Genomic DNA, 20,594 nt, shown 5'->3' with positions numbered 1-20,594 from the left:
AGCTCCAAAAAAACTTTATCTTTGCCCCCAGCCCCCAATGCACTCGGACTTTCATTTTAAAATTGAGCCCAATGAAACAAGACATGGAACTGGGAAAGAAAAGATTGCGGGGGTTGGGGGGGGGGGCTGCTGGTAACCAAAGTCTAGGTCAAAGAGATGGATTTTGATGAGGTTTTTAAAGATGGAGAGAAGTGTGCTGAGGAGGAGGGGTTTAGGGAGAGAGTTCCAAAGAATAGCATACCCCAGGCATCCAGCCTTCTCCCTCAAAACACCACATCATTAGCGTGTAGAAGGGGTAACTAAAAGCTTGATCAAAGAAGTAGGTTTTAAGGAGGCCCATAAAGGAGGAGAGAGCGAAGGAGAGGTTTAGTAAGGAAATTCTGGAACTTAGGGCCTAGACTTTGGAAGGCATTTCTGCTAATGATGGGTTGAAGTGATACACAAAAGGCCAGAGATGGAGAAACGCAGAGCTCTCAGAGAGTTGTGGGGCTGGAGGAGGTTATAGAGATATGGAATAGCGAGGCCTTTAAGGGATTAAGAACGTGAGGGGGTAGAAATTGGTCATCAGTGTACCCAATTTTGCAGTGCTATGCCCAACGCCTCAAGTACGCCTGAAAAACATCCAACACCATTTTGGCCTTGGACAATTTTCAGATGTCTGGGTCGGCAGCCTAAAACAGGCATTAGGCTCCTTGCATATGTTAACGAGAGGCCTAATGCTTGTTTTAGAACCCTTCTGAGAAATTGGGCTGCCCTGAGTGGAGCAGGCGCCAGATGTTCCTGGCGAGGATGCGGGCAAAGAATCGTCTGCCACTGAAAAGATGAGTTTTCTTTTTTTTTAATTCATGTTGAGCCAGGAGGAGTAGAGTGCTCTTCCCGACTCCACAACACTCCTGGTATCCACTGCTGGTCACGTTCAGCACCCTCCTGCCGACCTCCCCCTAGCACTTGCCTAAGGGCCACTGCCAACGCGGCAGGAGGCCTGAAATTCGTTTCTGCACAAGGGCGAGCTGCCTGTGGAGGCGCGGCAAGCACTGGCAACTCGCCCAGGTTATTTAGATGAGACTCAAGGCCCAACTTTGGGCCGGCCTCAGGCCTCCTGATTTGTGCACGTGTTGCAGCCGCATTGCCGCCTCCGCGCCCGAAACTGGGCGCCAACGAATTTATAGCCCAAGGAATTTTAAATTGGAGGCATTGTGGAACGGGGAGTCTAGGTGGATCAGCACGCACGAGGGTTATGGGTGCGTGAGATGGTACGGGTTAGAACATGAGCAGCAATTTTGGATGAGCTGGAGTCAAATAGGAAGCCGAATTTGCGAATAGTCAAAAACTGAGATGGTAGCTAGGGAAGGGGATAGAATCGGTAGCACGAGTACAGAGTTTGGACGGGGGCTGAAGATGATGGCTTTGGTCTTCCCAATGTTTAACTGGAGGAAATTGTGACTCAGCTGCTTGACAACACAGAGGCAGGGGAGGGTTTGAGAGAGGTGGTGGAGAGGTAGAGCCGGGTGTCGTCAGTGTATATGTACAACCTGATGCCATACCTTCGGATAATGTCGCTGAGGGGCATCATGCAATTGAAGAACAGAACAGGAGCAACGATAGATCCTTGGGGGACTCCATAGGTAACAGCATGAGGGTGTGTAGAGAATCCTCACTTCCACCAGCCTCGGCTGATTCTGGCAACAGGTGCGCCTTATATTTCCCATTCTAACTTACTCCTTGTGCATTACAAGCTTAAATACAGGAAATTTGGAGCTGCAGCATCACTGCCTTTCATTTAAATATATTTAAATTAGGTGCATGGGGACTCAGTGGGCAGATCGCTGGAAGGGCCAAATCGCACTTACACATTTGGACGCTTCGATTTTGGGAAGAAAACTGGCTTAAAACAGCTCCCCACCCCCGATCTGCCGACCACACGAGTGAGTTGGCCTGATTTTCTGCCCCTGAAAATGGCGTGGACTTTCAGGGCCACAGTGTCTGGCCAGCTGTCACAGGTTCTTTCGATCATAAATAGTTGGAGATCAGTTGCTATATCAACACATTTCTTATTATTCATCTTTCAGTCCAAACCCTCTTAAACATTTGAAATGTAATTCGTCACATTGAAAGAATGTTTTGTTCTCCGATTAGTTTTCACATTAGTGTACTGATGTAAAAGCTCATTTGATGTCCTATGTGATGAAAATGTTCTAGTCTCTTGTGTGTGTTTATATTTATATGTATGTATAATTATGTGAGCCTGAAGAGAATAACTTTTGGAAGGATTCCATCCAGGCTTCATGCTGCCACATAAGCAATTTTGCAGTGCTTCAGTGTATGACCAGAAATAACCTTCAGTTGGAGCCCTTTGTCTAAGCACTATGTTGGTACTACACTAATTATATTTTGGCAAGTATATAATCCTGTGCATCAACAAGTGGAGATGTGTCTTTTCAGATTTCAATTCATATTCAATTCAAAAACACAATCACATTTTCATGATCTATTGTGAACATTTAAAAAGGTTTTGAATCATATTTGATACGAGTGCATGCAGCATTTGTCTATCAAAAATGGATTGCAACAGGGCCCTTTTGTGATGAAATCTTAGGGGTACTTCTTTTGTGCGATAGTCAGTGGCCATGTAACAAAATGCTCCTGGCTAATTAACGAAATGGAGAGACCGATAACTCCAGGCTGAGTTACAGTAAGGCCATCCGTCTCCAGATCACAAGTTTTTGATGAAGTGCTCAATCAGTATTAGTTCAAGCTTACTTTAACCAAAGATAATTTGCTGTAATTGAATTTGAATGAATATAATTTTGAAACATGCATAAGATTCAGAGCTTAATTTCACCATTGCTATTTTTGGTGCATTTCCACTATAACTTTGGCTTTGCTACAAAGCGGTTTCCACTTCTCACCAACAGTTATAAAGCAAAGCTCACCTGATTCTGAAGAGACTCCTTGAAGGTTATTGGGGGCAAATTGGACTTCATTGCGCCTGTTTTCCAGGTGGAAAAGGAGGGCAAAAAGAACCAATTTCGCGGGGTCCAGAGAGCCCTGGAAAACATAGTTGGTCTGGCAATTTTTCAGGCTAACCTGACGGCCGCCCGAAACAGGTGTTAGACCCCTTGTACATGTTAATGAGGGGCCAAACACCTGTTTTAGGATCCAGCCCGGAAATTCGTTTGCCCTGAGCAGAGCAGGCGTTGCTCTGTATGCCCTTAAAGGGACCGCTGGAGGCCGCCACCACCAAAAAGGTACTTGCCTTAATGAGCTGGAGTGCTCCTCCCAGCGCCACACCACTCCCAAGGGCTGCTGCTGGCCCGCGCTCGGCCCCCTCCTGATCACTTCCCCTCCCCTCCCAAGACTTACCTGGGGGCTGCTGCCGACGTCACAGCGACCCGACATTCATTTGTGCTTTGCCGTTGAGCTGCCTGGGGATGTGTGGTAAGCGTCTGCAGCTCACCGGTTATTAAAATGAGGCCCAATATCGGTCGGGCCCAGGGTCTACTTCTTCTGGCGCAGCGATCATTGCCTTTCACCGCATGGGTTCAATACTACATGGAGTATGACTCTAGTGTGGTGTTGAACGATGATTAAAAGGAGCCCGAGGGACTCCTACCTGGAGTTAATTTAAATATTTAAACCATGCAGATGCTAGTGATCACAATTTCCAAACATTCAAAATGTAACCGCTGGGAGAGGAGCTTTGTGCAGGTTCTCTCCTTGGCATGAGAATCAGAGTTTGAGCCAGGTAGGAAACTGGCAATGTAAACACTTTTTGGATACTAAGAGAATCAGGGGGAATGGGGATAGGGCGGGAAAGTGGAGTTGAGGTCAAAGATCAGCCACGATCTTATTGAATGGCGGAACAGGCTCGAGGGGCCATAAGGCCTACTCCTGCTCCTATTTCTAATGTTCTTAACAGGATATTGGTCAAACTGGTTTAAATGCAGCACTTGTGGCTGCACTAACATAATGCTAATAGCTGATGAGCCTTTTAAGTTGTAGCCCCAGAATTAGTTTGCATATGAAAATTACATATACTCTCTGCCACGAAGTTTTGGTTGTTTTTCTTTTAACAGTTTAATAAGGCATCAAAGTTGAACACATATTTAGGAACATAGGAACATTCGGAACAGCAGTAGGTCATTCAGTCCCTTGAGCCTTTTCCACCATTCAATTAGATCATGGCTGATCTGTACCCCAACTCCATTTACCTGCCTTTACTCTGTATCTCTTGTTATCCTTACCTAACAAAAATTCACCTATCTCAGGTCTTGAAAGCTCTAATTATCCCAGCATCCCCAGCCTTTTGGGGGCAAGAGTTCCAGTTTCTTTGTGTGAAAAGTGCTTCTTGATTTCACTCCTGAAAGGCCTAGCTCTAATTTTTTTTTATTCGTTCATAAGATGTGGGCATCGCTCGCAAGGCCAGCATTAATTGGCCATCCCTAATTGCTCTTGAGAAGGTGGTGGTGAGCCGCCTTCTTGAACCGTTGCAGTCCGTGTGGTGAAGGTTCTCCCACAGTGCTGTTAGGAAGGGAGTTCCAGGATTTTGACCCAGCGACGATGAAGGAACGGCGAAATATTTCCAAGTTGGGGCAGTGTGACTTGGAGGGGAACGTGCAGGTGGTGTTGTTCCCGTGTGCCTGCTGCCCTTGTCCTTCTAGGTGGTAGAGGTCGTGGGTTTGGGAGGTGCTGTCGAAGAAGCCTTGGCGAGTTACTGCAGTGCATCCTATGGATGGTACACACTGCAGCCATAGTGCGCCGGTGATGCAGGGAGTGAATGTTTAGGGTGGTGGATGGGGTGCCAATCAAGTGGGCTGCTTTGTCCTGGATGGTGTCGAGCTTCTTGAGTGTTGTTGGAGCTGCACTCATCCAGGCAAGTGAAGAGTATTCCATCACACTCCTGACTTGTGCCTTGTAGATGGTGGAGAGGCTTTGGGGAGTCAGGAGGTGAGTCACTCACCGCAGAATACCCAGCCTCTGACCTGCTCTTGTAGCCACAGAATTTATGTGGCTGGTCCAGTTAAATTTCTGGTCAATGGTGACCCCCAGGATGTCGATGGCGGGGGCTACGGCGATGGTAATGCCATTGAATGTCAAGAGGAGGTGGTTAGGCTCTCTTTTGTTGGAGATGGTCATTGCCTGGCACTTGTCTGGCTCGAATGTTAATTCTAAGATTTTGTCCCCTTGTTCTTGATTCCCCCATCAGAGGTAATAGTTTCTCTGTATCTACCCTATCAAATCCTTTTATCATTTTAAACACCTCGATCAGATCACCCCTCAATCTACTATACTCAAGGGAATATAAGCCACATTTATGCAACTTGTTTATGGCCCCTTATCATAGAATCATAGAATCATAGAAGTTTACAACATGGAAACAGGCCCTTCGGCCCAACATGTCCATGTCGCCCAGTTTATACCACTAAGCTAGTCCCAATTGCCTGCACTTGGCCCATATCCCTCTATACCCATCTTACCCATGTAACTGTCCAAATGCTTTTTAAAAGACAAAATTGTACCCGCCTCTACTACTGCCTCTGGCAGCTCGTTCCAGACACTCACCACCCTTTGAGTGAAAAAATTGCCCCTCTGGACCCTTTTGTATCTCTCCCCTCTCACCTTAAATCTATGCCCCCTCGTTATAGACTCCCCTACCTTTGGGAAAAGATTTTGACTATCTACCTTATCGATGCCCCTCATTATTTTATAGACTTCTATAAGATCACCCCTAAACCTCCTACTCTCCAGGGAAAAAAGTCTCAGTCTATCCAACCTCTCCCTATAAGTCAAACCATCAAGTCCCGGTAGCATCCTAGTAAATCTTTTCTGCACTATTTCTAGTTTAATAATATCCTTTCTATAATAGGGTGACCAGAACTGTACACAGTATTCCAAGTGTGGCCTTACTAATGTCCTGTACAGCTTCAACAAGACATCCCAACTCCTGTATTCAATGTTCTGACCAATGAAACCAAGCATGCTGAATGCCTTCTTCACCACCCTATCCACCTGTGACTCCACTTTCAAGGAGCTATGAACCTGTACTCCTAGATCTCTTTGTTCTATAACTCTCCCCAACGCCCTACCATTAACGGAGTAGGTCCTGGCCCGATTTGATCTACCAAAATGCATCACCTCACATTTATCTAAATTAAACTCCATCTGCCATTCATCGGCCCACTGGCCCAATTTATCAAGATCCCGTTGCAATCCTAGATAACCTTCTTCACTGTCCACAATGCCACCAATCTTGGTGTCATCTGCAAACTTACTAACCATGCCTCCTAAATTCTCATCCAAATCATTAATATAAATAACAAATAACAGCGGACCCAGCACCAATCCCTGAGGCACAGACCTCCAGTTTGAAAAACAACCCTCTACAACCACCCTCTGTCTTCTGTCGTCAATCCAATTTTGTATCCAATTGGCTACCTCACCTTGGATCCCGTGAGATTTAACCTTATGTAACAACCTACCATGCGGTACCTTGTCAAAGGCTTTGCTAAAGTCCATGTAGACCACGTCTACTGCACAGCCCTCATCTATCTTCTTGGTTACCCCTTCAAAAAACTCAATCAAATTCGTGAGACATGATTTTCCTCTCACAAAACCATGCTGACTGTTCCTAATCTGTCCCTGCCTCTCCAAATGCCTGTAGATCCTGTCTCTCAGAATACCCTCTAACAACTTACCCACTACAGATGTCAGGCTCACCGGTCTGTAGTTCCCAGGCTTTTCCCTGTCGCCCTTCTTAAACAAAGGCACAACATTTGCTACCCTCCAATCTTCAGGCACCTCACCTGTAGCTGTCGATGATTCAAATATCTCTGCTAGGGGACCCGCAATTTCCTCTCTAACCTCCCATAACGTCCTGGGATACATTTCATCAGGTCCCGGAGATTTATCTACCTTGATCATCTTGGTGAATCTGCGCTGCACCCCCTCCAAGGCCAATACACCCTTCCTGAGAAGTAGTGCCAAAAACTGAACACAGTACTCCAGATGGGGTCTAACCAAAGCAAAACTTCCTCCCCTTTGCATTCCAGCGCCCTGAGATAAATACTTAACATTGCGATTATGTCATGGAAATAAGTAGTTTGTTCTTACCAAGACTAACAAATACAATTGGTCATGTGCTCAACTCCACTTACTGAGAAATTCCCTCCCACAAGTTATATTCCAGGTTAAAATGACCTGATTGTTAACTCCTGACCAAATCTAATGTTTGTCTGCAACTATATGCAAAGTTTAATTATCCTTGAACTGCTGTCAGGAAGCAGCACATATTAATCCGAACACCAAAAGTCCAGACCTTGTGTAGTCTGGTAAAGTTTTCAAAGATTTGCTAACATGTTCCCCACACCCCCCGCCCCCCCACCCCACTCTTCACCCCAATGTAAACATTCCTTTAATTTTCTCCTATGTCTTGTCTTCTCCTGAAGCTCGTGACTCAATGAAGTATGATTCCATGGGTGCCTGTGGCCCTCCAGTTCATGCCCAAGTGGTCGTTCATGTGCAAACCGTGCTAGTGAATGTTAGTTTGCTATTTAACTGTGGGGACTATTACAGCTGAACCACTTGCTACCACCTGATCGCTATCCAGTGTCTCCCATTAGAAGTTTCCAACAACAGAGAATAGATAGAGATCGGGAACAAGAACCGTGGCCAATCATTTTTTCCCTTCTCCCTAGCTGAGGAAAACAAGCAGCAAATTGTACTCGTTCCAACACTAGGCCAGTTTGCTCAGCACAGACCGAGGATCATGCCTGATACCATCCTGGTTGATGGCTCAGTACCCCATCACACAATGAGTTACGTTGGGATGGGTGAGGGTGGGCAGGGAAGGAAAGAGAGCTTTTTGTTACTACCATGTTTGAATTTGCAGTGTACAATGACTTACTTATTTCCGACAGACTTGAAAGACACTGCTAAACTCAATATGAAAGAGTGCAATTCCCAGAATCCATTGTGTAAGTACTTTGTGGGAATCATTGGAAGTGGCATGAAGGATTATTGTCAGCCATTAAATGAAGAAAATGGCAAGAACAATGCAGCAGAACAATAACTTACATTACCATGATGTGTTTACGTAGATGTTTTGCCTTTCACCAACTATTTTCTCTTGTGCTCACCAATAAGGATCCCTCCTGTCCAGGGTTCACAACCCTCCCAGAATTACCGGGAGTTTGCCGGAAAGTGGGGTTCCTCCTCTGAGGCTGTCTCCAGCAGCCTGGGAGATCTGCGATTTTAATTTCCCGCTGCAGTGCCCCCCCCACCACCCCCACTCCACAACATCACTGGCTGCTGTTGGAGAAGCCTCCGGCTCGATGACGTCACATGCAGAGCTGCGATCGCATGGAGTGCAGTTGGGAGGGGGCTGGAGAGTCGGGAATGGGGGGGTGTCGGCATTCGGGGAGTTCCGGCAATCGGGGAGTCTCGGCAATCAGGAATCTGGGCATTCAGGGAATCTGGGCATTCGGGGAATCTCGACAATCAGAGTGTCTTGGCAATCAGGGAGTCTAGGCGATGGGGGAGTCTCTGAAATGGGAGGTTGTCTGAAATGGGGGTCTCTGAAATGGGGGTCTCTGAAATGGGGGAATTCCTCAGTTTCCCCTCTTCCCCACCCTGCGTTTCCCCTCTTCCTCACCCTGCATTTCCCCTCTTCCTCACCCTCAGTTTCCCCTCTTCCCCACCCTGCATTTCCCCTCTTCCTCACCCTGCATTTCCCCTCTTCCTCACTCTCCGTTTCCCCTCTTCCCCACCCTCCGTTTCCCCTCTTCCTCACCCTCCGTTTCCCCTCTTCCTCACCCTCCGTTTCCCCTCTTCCCCACCCTGCGTTTCCCCTCTTCCCCACCCTGCGTTTCCCCTCTTCCTCACCCTGCGTTTCCCCTCTTCCTCACCCTCCGTTTCCCCTCTTCCCCACCCTGCGTTTCCCCTCTTCCTCACCCTGCATTTCCCCTCTTCCTCACCCTCCGTTTCCCCTCTTCCCCACCCTGCGTTTCCCCTCTTCCTCACCCTCCGTTTCCCCTCTTCCCCACCCTGCGTTTCCCCTCTTCCTCACCCTGCGTTTCCCCTCTTCCTCACCCTCCGTTTCCCCTCTTCCTCACCCTGCGTTTCCCCTCTTCCCCACCCTCCGTTTCCCCTCTTCCTCACCCTGCGTTTCCTCTCTTCCCCACCCTCCGTTTCCCCTCTTCCTCACCCTCCGTTTCCCCTCTTCCTCACCCTCCGTTTCCCCTCTTCCTCACCCTGCGTTTCCCCTCTTCCCCACCCTGCTTTTCCCCTCTTCCTCACCCTCCGTTTCCCCTCTTCCCCACCCTGCGTTTCCCCTCTTCCTCACCCTGCGTTTCCCCTCTTCCTCACCCTCCGTTTCCCCTCTTCCTCACCCTCCGTTTCCCCTCTAAGCCTGCTCACAGGAGGTTCTTGGAACTTGTCGCACAACAGCTGCTTACGTGAAACCACGAGCAAAAATACTCAACTACAGAGGACCCAACCTTTATAAGTTAAATGCAATAATATTTGTAAAGCCATATGATCTGATGTTATGTGATCTGGCATCACATGGTCAGATGTCATGTGGTCAGAATGTCATGTGATCAAACCTCCAGGAATGCCTCCAACCAGAGTTGGCAAACCTAGCCCTGTCAGTGAACCATTTCTCCCTATAAACCAAAGTGCAACTTTATACATGCATTATATGGTAACGTAGTGTAGCCCAGAGGTCAAACAGATCTCCCTTGTTACTCTGATTTGCTAAATGGAAATCACACAAGCCATCTCACGTTCTCCTAGACTTCAGACACCAAAGAATGGTCACTTTATCAGACCATGGTGACTTAGGTTCTAACCTACAAATCAGGTTTACTAAAGAAGCAAGAAGCTGAATGGTGGGAAAAGAATCACACAGTAGATTTCATTCAGTTACAGAACTTGCATCCCCTGGGAACTACGGGCCTGTTAGCCTGACATCAGTAGTAGGGAAAATGCTGGAGTCTGTTATAAAGGATATGATAACAGGACATTTAGAAAATAATAATAGGATTTGGCAGAGTCAGCAGTGATTTATGAAAGGGAAATCATGTTTGACAAACCTATTGGAGTTCTTTGAGGATGTAACTAGTAGAATAGGTAAGGGGGAACCAGTGGATGTGGTGTATTTGGATTTTCAGAAGGCTTTCAATAAGGTCCCACTCAGGAAGTTGGTGAACAAAGTTAAAGCATATGGAACTGGGGTTAATATACTGGCATGAATTGAGAATTGGTTAACTGACAGAAAACAGAGAGTAGGAATAAATGGGTCTTTTTCAGGTTGGCAGACTGTGACTAGTGGGGTACCGCAGGGATCGGTGCTTGGGCCCCAGCTATTCACAATATAGATCAATGATTTGGATGAGGGGAACAAATGTAATATTTCCAAGTTTGCTGATGACACAAAACTAGGTGGGAATGTGAGTTGTGAAGAGGATGCAAAGAGGCTTCAAGGGGCTATAGACCGGTTAAGTAAGTGGGCAAGAACATGGCAGATGGAATATCATGTGGAAAAATGTGAAGTTATCCACTATGGTAAGAAAAACAGAAATGCAGAGTATTTTTTAAATGGTGAGAGATTGGGAAATGTTGATGTTCAAAGGGAACTGGGTGTCCTTGTACATGAGTCACTGAAAGCTAACATGCAGGTGCAGCAAGCAATTAGGAAGGCAAATGGTATTTTAGCCTTTACTGCAAGAGGATTTGAGTACAAGAGTAAAGATGTCTGACTGCAATTATATAGGGCCTTGGTGAGACCACACCTGGAGTATTGTGTACAATTTTGGTCTCCTTACCTAAGAAAGGATATACTTGCCATAGAGGGAGTGCAACGAAGGTTCACCAGACTGATTCCTGGGATGGCGGGATTGTCGTATGAGGAGAGATTGAGTAGACTAGGCCTGTATTCTCTAGAGTTTAGAAGAATGAGAGGTGATCTCATTGAAACATACAAAATTCTTACAGGGCTCGACAGGGTAGATGCAGGAGGATGTTTCCCCTGGCTGGGGAGTCTAGAACCAGGGGTCACAGTCTCAGAATAAGGAGTAGGCCATTTAGGACTGAGATGAGGAGAAATTTCTTCACTCAGAGGGTGGTGAATCTTTGGAATTCTGTACCCCAGAGGGTTGTGGAGGCTCAGTCATTGAGTACATTCAAAACATAGATCGATAGATTTCTAGATATTAAAGGCATCAAGGAATATGGGGATGGTGCAGGAAAATGGCGTTGAGGTAGAAGATCAGCCATGATCTTGTTGAATGGCGGAGCAGGCTCGAGGGGCCGGATGGCCTACCCCTGCTCCTATTTCTTATGTTCTTATGTTCACATACAAAATAATGAGATGCGATACTTCACTAATTCTCCAAATGATACTGAACCTGGATCCGTATCACAAAACTTATACTGGAAGTTTAGTCTACCATCTGTATGCAGGGCATTGAGAAAGAAAGGATGGCAAAGAAAGCATTTGGGAAATCAAGCCTTAAGGTGATGAAGGCAGGGGCTAGGATCTTGGCAGTGGAAGAACAGGTGGGGATGCAAGAAACAGTCTTAGTGACAGATCAGGTGTAGAGAAGGAAGCCAAGTTTAGGTCCAAGCAGAATGTCAAGGCTTTGCACCCCCAGGTTAAGCTTGAAGTCAATGGGAGTCCTAGGCATGAAGATGGGGCCAGGAGTCAAGAAGGTTGGCTTTGATTTTACCAACATTAAGTTGGAGGAAGTTACGATCCATCCAGAGCTTAATGTTAAACAAACCGGTGGAAAAAGTAGCAAATGTTTTGGAATAAAAGGTGGTGATGGTAAGATAAACGTACATGTGGAAGCGGACTCCTTGCTTTTGGATAATGTTGCTGAGGAGTAGCATGTAATGATGAAAGAAAAAAAATGAAAGACTTACGTTTATATAGGACAGGTTCAAATGTGCGAAACATTTCAAAGTGTTTCACACAAATTGAAGGAAGACGGCAGGGTTGATGCTGTCACAGAAGGATAAGGAGCCTTGGACATAATCACACAGGATGCTGTTTGTAACTTTAGCCAGGGCAGTCTCAGTGTTATAGGTGAGAAGGAAGTTGTAAAACATGACTTTGGAAAGAAAGAGGGTTAGAAATAGGGCAGTTATTGGAGTGAATGGAGCGTGAGTTTTTTAAGGTGTGCTGTTAAAGGCGGTTTTGGAGGATATGAAAGATAGCGACAGGTGACAAATTGGAGATCTGCCCTGCTTAATATCATAATCTCCACTTTATGGGGGGGGAAATCCCCTTCTTCGGGCAGAGTTCCAGTGGGGCAGGACTTCAATCCGCCCCTCCGTATCCACCCCGATTTATTTGTTTCCATTTATTTGCATAAATCTATTGTTGCTGATACAAACAGGTCTCGGTGTTCTGAGTTAGGATTTATCCACTGGTGAGGCTTCAGTATAACAGATTTTATGTATTTATCCACTTACCTTATATAACAGCTGTAAGTCTGTCACATTTCAACACCAAAAGTATAGAACAAACGAAAAGACAGTAATTTCCTTCTTTTTTTAATATGCTGCCGAAATTTTACAAGAATATTACAATCATTCCCTCAACAATTAAACTCTTATTGACCTCAGGCTGCTTTCTTTTAAGAATTAAACTTTATGATCTTAAAGAGACAGGGCAACGTAAACATAGCTTGCAACTGGCTAATAATGATTTGGGTGGCTGAAAAACAATACATTGTACAATATTCTCATCATTATAAAATAGCATATCACCTGTACTGCTGAGGGGAAAGCCACAGGACATCCACTTGTATAAATTTTTAGAAAATTACTCTTTTGTCTGTCCATTTTCTGATGATTGATGTATACAAATCACATGACCATTAATTCATTATCGGTCATGTGGTTAGCAGGGACCAATCAAATGTGAGGTTCAGTTCATGTTGGTTGCTATCTAAAGCTATTCCAGCCAGTCCTGGGTCTTCAAGCTCTTGTTTTCTTTTCCTCATAGGATAGTTGCACTCAGCTGCTGGTCTCAAACACAAGTTTTCTGTCCTTCTGCCCTCAGCTACATGCTTAACATGGCTACAAAGGAGCAGCTTATTGTTGGCCTCTCCTCTTGACCAGCCCTAGCTCCAGTCCCAGACTTCCCACTCCTTCTCATGCGCTGCTCTCTTTCACAGGCCCATGCTTTGGTCTCTGCTTCCTCCTAAATGGTGTAAAAGATAGCTTTTTGGCAACCAAAGGTATTAAGGGATATGGGCCAAAGGCAGGTATATGGAGTTAGTTCACAGATCAGCCATGATCTTATCAAATGGCGGAGCAGGCACGAGGGGCTGAATGGCCTACTCCTGTTCCTATGTTCCTATGTGTCCCAGTACTATTTGGGGCTATGATTTGGAATTCACTGCAACAGGAAGACAATTGGCCCAGGTTAGAAATGGAATGTAGCCAAGTCTTTAAAAAAGGTGAAAGATACAAACTGAGTAAACAGATAGGGAGGTGGAAAGGAAATACAGCATGGGAAAGAAGCAGAGAGAAAGTTTGAGAAAGAGAGAGATATATTTATTTTTAATTTGTCTGTGAAAAACATCAAGAGATGTTTAGTTAGAAAAAAAAAATATTGGCTGCCCATTATATGCCCAGCACAATTTCCCTTACCGGTGAAGTCAATTGAAAGGAAAATTAGGCGGGGTGTATATTACCGGTGGCCAACTAGCTACCACCCATTTTACGCCCGCCCCAAAGTTGGAAGTTCCATCCATGGAATGAAATAAGGTCAGTAATAGGAAATATTTTAATGGTTTTATTTAAGTGAAGTTGCAGTATATAAACTGCTGAAATGTGACATTCTTAACTCATTGGCCTCATTCTAATCTCCAGCTAGAACAGGGGTGCTGTTATTTTATTGTCATTAACTAAAGTTGGAATTTAACAGTCTAGTCTTTAAATATAATCTATGGAGTGAAGCATCCAATGCTGCTCTAGAGTTAAAGACTATTCTGTATCAAAATAACTTTGTAGTTTAATACTAGAGGTACGCTAGAGGTAGCGCCTGAATGCACCTGTGCTGATAAATAACAAAAGTCAAGAAAGAGAGAGGAGAATGAAAAGAGGTGGAAATAGAGACAGAAACAAATGGAGGAAGAAGCTAGAAACATTAAAGGAGAAACAAGTAAGAAGCAAGATACTAGTGGATGAGCAAAGCTCTCATGTACTGTACATGATGTACATGTACCCACTTTTAAATTAGCCCCCCTACTGCTATGCTTTGCATAGATGAGAGTTTTTATGCATTAAGAACACATTCTAGATGTAGCTCAGATGAGCCATTTGAGGATGCAGAACCAATTTTACACTCGAAAAAAATGCAATTCTCTTAAAGCTATTCAAAAATATTGTGAATTCAGCAATGTTCCATGCAATTATTACATATACTGTACTCTATATGATGCTCTACATTGTAGATGGCTGACAGTGAGTTAAAAGGTAGTAATTTAATCAAGTAGTTCTAACAAAATAGTGCTCAAGTAGCAACTGCTTGAAGAATAAAATAGCAAAAACTCTCTTTTTTTGTAACAATTATTATTGTTACAAAAAGCAGCAGCATTCATAAAGTACAACCATCTACAGCTCTGAGCACTGCCATTGGGGATTGCAGCTCTTGCAACTCCTGACTGATTCCTTTGTACTTTCCTTGTGTATCAAAAGCTAACACACGTCCAAAAGGGGACCTTATAATTATGCGATTTTACTAAATAATAAATACCTGTTTGGTGCTTCATAGTCATTTCTAATTCTTCTCCCTCAATCTCGGAGTGAAGAGGTTGACCCACCACCACAAGGTGTCAGTTAAAAGCTTGTAATCCAGCTGCAGCCTGCAGAGAGATTTTACAAATGAGCTCTGCTCAATGGAATGCAAATCTCTTTTGAATTCTAAATAGCATGGCTAACAAATGTAGAAGCAGCCACAATATACATATATATTTTTACATCATGGGCCTGAAATAAATAGAATTTGGGTTCAGTGGATGCTTGTAGAGAGAACAGAATGACCCCAGACTCCTTATCAATCAAGGGAACATGATTTTCTTTTATTTAGCAGCCACACTGTGACATAATTATTATAGGCTGCTAACGCACTGTAGTTAAAAAGAAGGGGAGATTGGGGACTGAGAAGAGGCACTAACCCAATAACTGTAAGTAATATTGGAAGACATAAAGACTGGACAGATAAACTATTCCAAGAGGGAAAATTAAACTTGGAAAATTTTGATTGGGCATTGGACATTCCTACATTACAGCAGTGACTACACATCAAAAGTACTTCATTGGCCGTAAAGCCGTTTTGGGATGTCCTGAGGTCATGAAAGATGCCAAATAAATGCAAGTCTTTCTTTTTTTCCATTGAACAATTTGCTTCTGAAAAGGGTAGGATCATTCTCATGGATCATGCCGTGGATTGAAACTAGCTGCAAGTATTTCCATGAATGGTTATTGTTGCAGTTTGGGCTTTTTCCCAACATTCCGGTCCTACTGCACAGTAAAATACAGAGTACAATACTTAAAGCAATAAAGATAACAACAGTCCACAATATCCACATTTCTCACACAGTTTGTTAAGCAGCAGAACTTTTGGATGAAGCAGTCTTTTGTAAAACTTCACAATACAATGTTGTTTATGGATGAGTTCAGATCTCCCAGTTAGAACTAAAGATGAAGCAACCTGCACTGTGATTTGTGCAATGGGAATTCTTTCATTTTATAGCCAGTCTTTTGAAATCAGCTCTCACATCCTCGTGAGGTAAGGTGTTAACATATAGGTATTATAAACATTCTCCTTTTAGTGATTCAGCAGTATGAGCAATAAAATTCATCTATTTCACATTCATTCAATCGGTATGTGTTGACATTTCAATTTGACTGCTTTCCCTCAAACTGGAAGGATGCCAACATAGTTCCTATTTTTTAAAAGAGTGGTAAGGCACAACTGGGTAACTAAAGGGCAGATTAGCTTGACTTCAGTAATAGATAAGAAGCTCAAAGATATCGTTGGAGATACTCTATAGGACCACTTGGATACAGAGGGCCTTATCAGGGACACCCAACACAGCTTCTGGAAAAGAAGGTCGTGTATTACGAATTTGATTGAATTTTTCGAGGTTAGCGGATGAGGGTAACCTGGTAGACATTGTCTATCTGGACTCTCAGAAAGCTTTTGATGAGGTACCTCATAAGAGGCTTCTCTACAAGATAGAATCGTGTGGAGTTAGTGCTAATCTGCTGCGGTGAATTGAGAATTGGCTGAATGCCCATAGGCAGAAAGTTTTTGTCAATGGATTTGGATCTGCTTGGAGACCAGTCACCAGTGGTGTCTCACAGGGATCAGTGTTAGGACCGTTGCTATTTACTATTTTCATTAATGACCTAGATGTAGGTGTTGGGGGGAATGATCGACACCAAGACACGTGCGGGTGTTAGGAGGATGCTTGACTACAACAAACAGATCTTAATGTGTTGGGGGAATGGGCTTGTGTTTGGCCAATCACATTTAACTTAGAAAAGTGTAGTGTTATGCACGTGGGCAAGTCTAATGCTAAATATACATACACCCTACAGGCAACAGAATTTAAGCCAGTGGTGAAAGAGATCTAGGGGTTATAGTGCATCATTCGCTAAAGGTTCATGACCAATGCCATGAGTTTCTGGACTCACTCGCCCTCCACACCTTTCTCCAAACCTGGATATCAGTTTGTTGATGCTCCAAGCTGACTCCACCCTATCGAGGTCAACTTTATCCCACCACGGGACCTCTGACTTTAACCTTGGACTCCCTCCTATTGTCTCCTCTCTATTCCCTGTTTATTACCAAGGCATATCTATCCCAGTCTTGCTATCTACCCACGTTTATGTAACTTGAGTTTCCCATGCACGTCTTGGCTGCTGCTCCGGACCTGAGCCCAACGCTTCTATTTCCCTTTTTTTCTTTTCTTTTTACCCCTCCTAGGCCCCTCTCCTCCATCATGCCTCCTTACATTTCTCTCCTCTCAGGTACTTTGCCCCCACCAAATCCCTACCCCAACCCTTCAGCAATCCTCGATCTTCCAACTCTCCTGCCGCCGTCCCAGGCTTGATTCCCTCTTAAATAAGCCTACAGCTTCCCTCAGTGCCTCTCTTGGCATCGACCAAAGGGCCCATCAAGGCACTCATCGCTGCCTCCTTACGAACAGTAACCCTAACTGTCCCATCCTACTCTCTCACCGACTTTCCCACCCAGCGCGCCCGATGGGGGCTAATCTTGCCAATCTCCTTCCTATCCCTCTCACCTCTCCCGGCACTGACCCTGTGGACTCTGCCAGTAGATCAGCTATCACCGCCCTTCTCCACTTCTCCCTCCAGAATGTCCATTCACTTGTAAACAAAGCCCTTGCCATCCATGAGTGTATTGTGGATGATTGCATTGATGTTATGGCCTTGATGGAAACCTCGCTGACGGGTGATGATACCTGCCCCCTTAATGAAGCCTCCCCGCCAGGCTATATCTTCCACCACTTGCCCCGCCCAGACCGCCACGGTGGTGGTGTGGCCCTTATCATAAGAACATAAGAAATAGGAGCATACGGCCCCTCGAGCCTGCTCTGCCATTCAATAAAATCATGGCTGATCATGGCTGATCTTCTACCTCAACTCCACTTTCCCGCCCTATCCCCATATCCCTTATCCCTTGATTCCCTTAGTGTCAAAAAATCTATCAATCTCTGTCTTGAATATACTCAACGACTGAGCACCAGCAGCCCTCTGGGATAGAGAATGCCAAAGATTCACAACTCTCTGATTGAAGATTTTTTCCTCATCTTGATCCTAAATGTCCGACTTCTTATCTTGAGACTATTACCCCTAGTTCTAGACTCTCCAGCCAGGGTAAACAGCCTCTCAGCCTCTACCCTGTCAAGCCCTCTAAGAATTTTATATGTTTCAATGAGATCACCTCTCATTCTTCTAAACTCCGGAGAATATAGGCCCATTTTATTCAATCTCTCCTCATAGAAGAACCCTCTCGTCCCAGGAATCAATCTAGTGAACCTTCGTTGTACCCTCTCTAAGGCAAGTATATCCTTCCTTAGGTAAGGAGACCAAAACTGTACACAGTGCTCCAGGTGTAGTCTCACCACAGCCCTATATAATTACAGCAAGACCTCCTTACTCTTATAATCCAACACCCTTGCAATAAAGGCCAACATACCATTTGCCTTCCTAATTGCTTGCTGTACCTCCATGTTAACTTTCTGTGATTTATGTAAAAGGACACCCAAATCCCTCTCTCCCATCACTCCTGTTCTCGCTGACCTACATTGGCTCCCAGTCCAGGAACACCTCGATTTTAAAATTCTCATCCTTGTTTTCCAATCCCTTCATGGCCTCACCATTCCCTATCTCTGTAACCTCCTCCAGCCCTACAACCCTCCGGGATCTCTGCGCTGCTCCAATTCTTGTCTCTTGAGCATCCCCAATTTTAATCGCTCCACCATTGGTGGCCATGCCTTCAGCTGTCTCGGCCCTAAGCTCTGGAATTCCCTCCCTAAACCTCCCCGCCTCTATACCACACTCTCCTCCTTTAAGGCGCTCCTTAAAACTTACCTCTTTGTCACCTGTCCTTATGTGGCTTGGTGTCAAATTTTGTCTGATAATGCTCCTGTGAAGCGCCTTGTGATGTTTTACTACGTTAAAGGCGCTATATAAATGCAAGTTGTTGTTGTTGTATAGCTAAGAGAACAGGGTTCTAGGACATATTCACAGGACAATTTACTATAAAACAAAGCATATCATTTTGACCTTGTACAAGAGTTTGGTTAGGCCTCAATTAGAATACTGTGTCCAGTTTTGGTTTCCTCAAATGGTGGGGGATATTGAGTCTTTGGAAAGGGTGCAGAGGAGGGCCACAAGATTAATTTGCAGTTTAAAACGCTCTAGTTACCCAGATAGGCTCAAAGAGCTGGATCTGTTTACTTTAGAAAAGCATAGACTCAGGTGTGATTTGATCAAGGTTTATTATAGAATCAAATAATGATACAGCACAAAAGGAGGCCATTCGGCCTATCGTGCCTGTGCCAGTTCTATGAAAGAGCTATCCACCTAGTCCCATTCCTCTGCTCTTTCCCCATAGCCCTGCAAAATCTTTCCACTTCAAGTATTCATCCAATTCCCTTTTGAAAGTTTCTATTGAATCTGCCTCCACCACCATTTTAGGCAGTGCATTCCAGATCATAACAACTCGCTGCGTAAATTCTTTTTTCCTCATGTCACCTCTGATTCTTTTGCCAATTGTCTTGAATCTGTGCCCTCTGGTTACCAACTCTTCCGCCACTGGAAACAGTTTCTCCTTATTTACTCTATCACAACCGTCCATGATTTTGAGCACCTCTATCAAATCTCCCTTAACCTTCTCTGCTCGAAGCAGAAGAAGAACAACCCCAGTTTCCCTAGTCTCTCCACGTAACCAAAGTCTTTCATCCCTGGTACTTTTCTAGTAAATCTCCTCTGCACCCTCTCTGAGGCCTTGACATCCTTCCTAAAGTGTGGTGACCAGAATTGGACACAATACTCCAGCTGGGGCCTAACCAGTGTTTAATAAAAGTTTAGCATAACTTCCTTGCTTTTGTACTCTATGCTTCTATTTATAAGCCAAGGATCCCTTGTGCCTTTTTAACAGCCTTCTCAACTTGTCCTGCCACTTTCAAAGACTTGTGTATGTACACCTCCTGGTCTCTCTGTTCCTGCACCCCCTTTGAAATTGTACCATTTTAGTTTATATTGCCTCTCCTCATTCTTCCTACCAAAATGAATCACTTCACACTTCTCTGCGTTAAATTTCATCTGCCATGTATCTGCCCATTTCATATGAAGTAATGAAGGGACTAGATTGTGTTTAATGTGGACCAATTATTTCAACTGGATAGGTTGTTATGTAAGGGCAGAACTAGGTTGGATGTTAGGCGATTCTTCTATTCCCAGAGAATAGTGCACCTGTGGAAAAAGTTGCCAGCTTGTGCAGTGAACGCTGATTCACTGTATTCCTTCAAAAGATAGCAGGACCTGTTTCTGGCAGGGGAGGAGATCACACTGTACAAGGGGTAGGTACCCTGTAATACAAATCAGGATCAGTGATCTCCTGGACTTGTATTGATCGCTTAAAGGGATTCAAAGAGGAATTTTCCCCCTAATTGGCCTGGGTTTTTATCAGGCTTTTCGCCTCTCCCAGATTATATGGCTCTGGGCGGGTAGGAAGTGTCTGTATCATGATGCATAGAGCATCACAACTATATGGGGCAGGTTAGGTGGACCAGTGGATCTTTTCCTATTCGTCATTTTTGTACGTTCAACATCTGACAGTAATTAAAATTAGAATTCCATCTGAGTGGTTAAGTTTAAGCAGCATATGAATTACCCCCGGCCTCTTAAAGACCCCATATAATTTGAAAGGCCTCGGAAACAAAGGTTACTGGGTTTTGGAGCAGACTCACTGGAGGTCATTTTGACTTTGGGCGATAGTGTAAAATTAGCGAAATCAGGTTGGGCATCCATATACGTCTCTCCTG

At 44.6% G+C, this 20,594-nt stretch overlaps 1 long non-coding RNA gene across 3 annotated transcripts in view; it reads right to left on the bottom strand.

Moving 5' to 3' along the window:
- Positions 1-20,594, bottom strand: part of LOC137321709 (uncharacterized) — a 54,882-nt gene that overhangs the window by 30,359 nt on the left and 3,929 nt on the right. For all 3 annotated transcript variants that reach the window (XR_010962892.1, XR_010962890.1, XR_010962891.1), the window contains exon 2: positions 14,768-14,876. This is a non-coding gene — a long non-coding RNA (uncharacterized lncRNA). The remainder of the gene's footprint in view (positions 1-14,767; positions 14,877-20,594) is intronic.

Source organism: Heptranchias perlo, chromosome 5 (assembly GCF_035084215.1).
Source record: "Heptranchias perlo isolate sHepPer1 chromosome 5, sHepPer1.hap1, whole genome shotgun sequence".
NCBI lineage: Eukaryota > Metazoa > Chordata > Chondrichthyes > Hexanchiformes > Hexanchidae > Heptranchias > Heptranchias perlo.
Note: the sequence above shows the minus strand (reverse complement) of the source record. Positions and strands in the feature narration are given on the sequence as shown.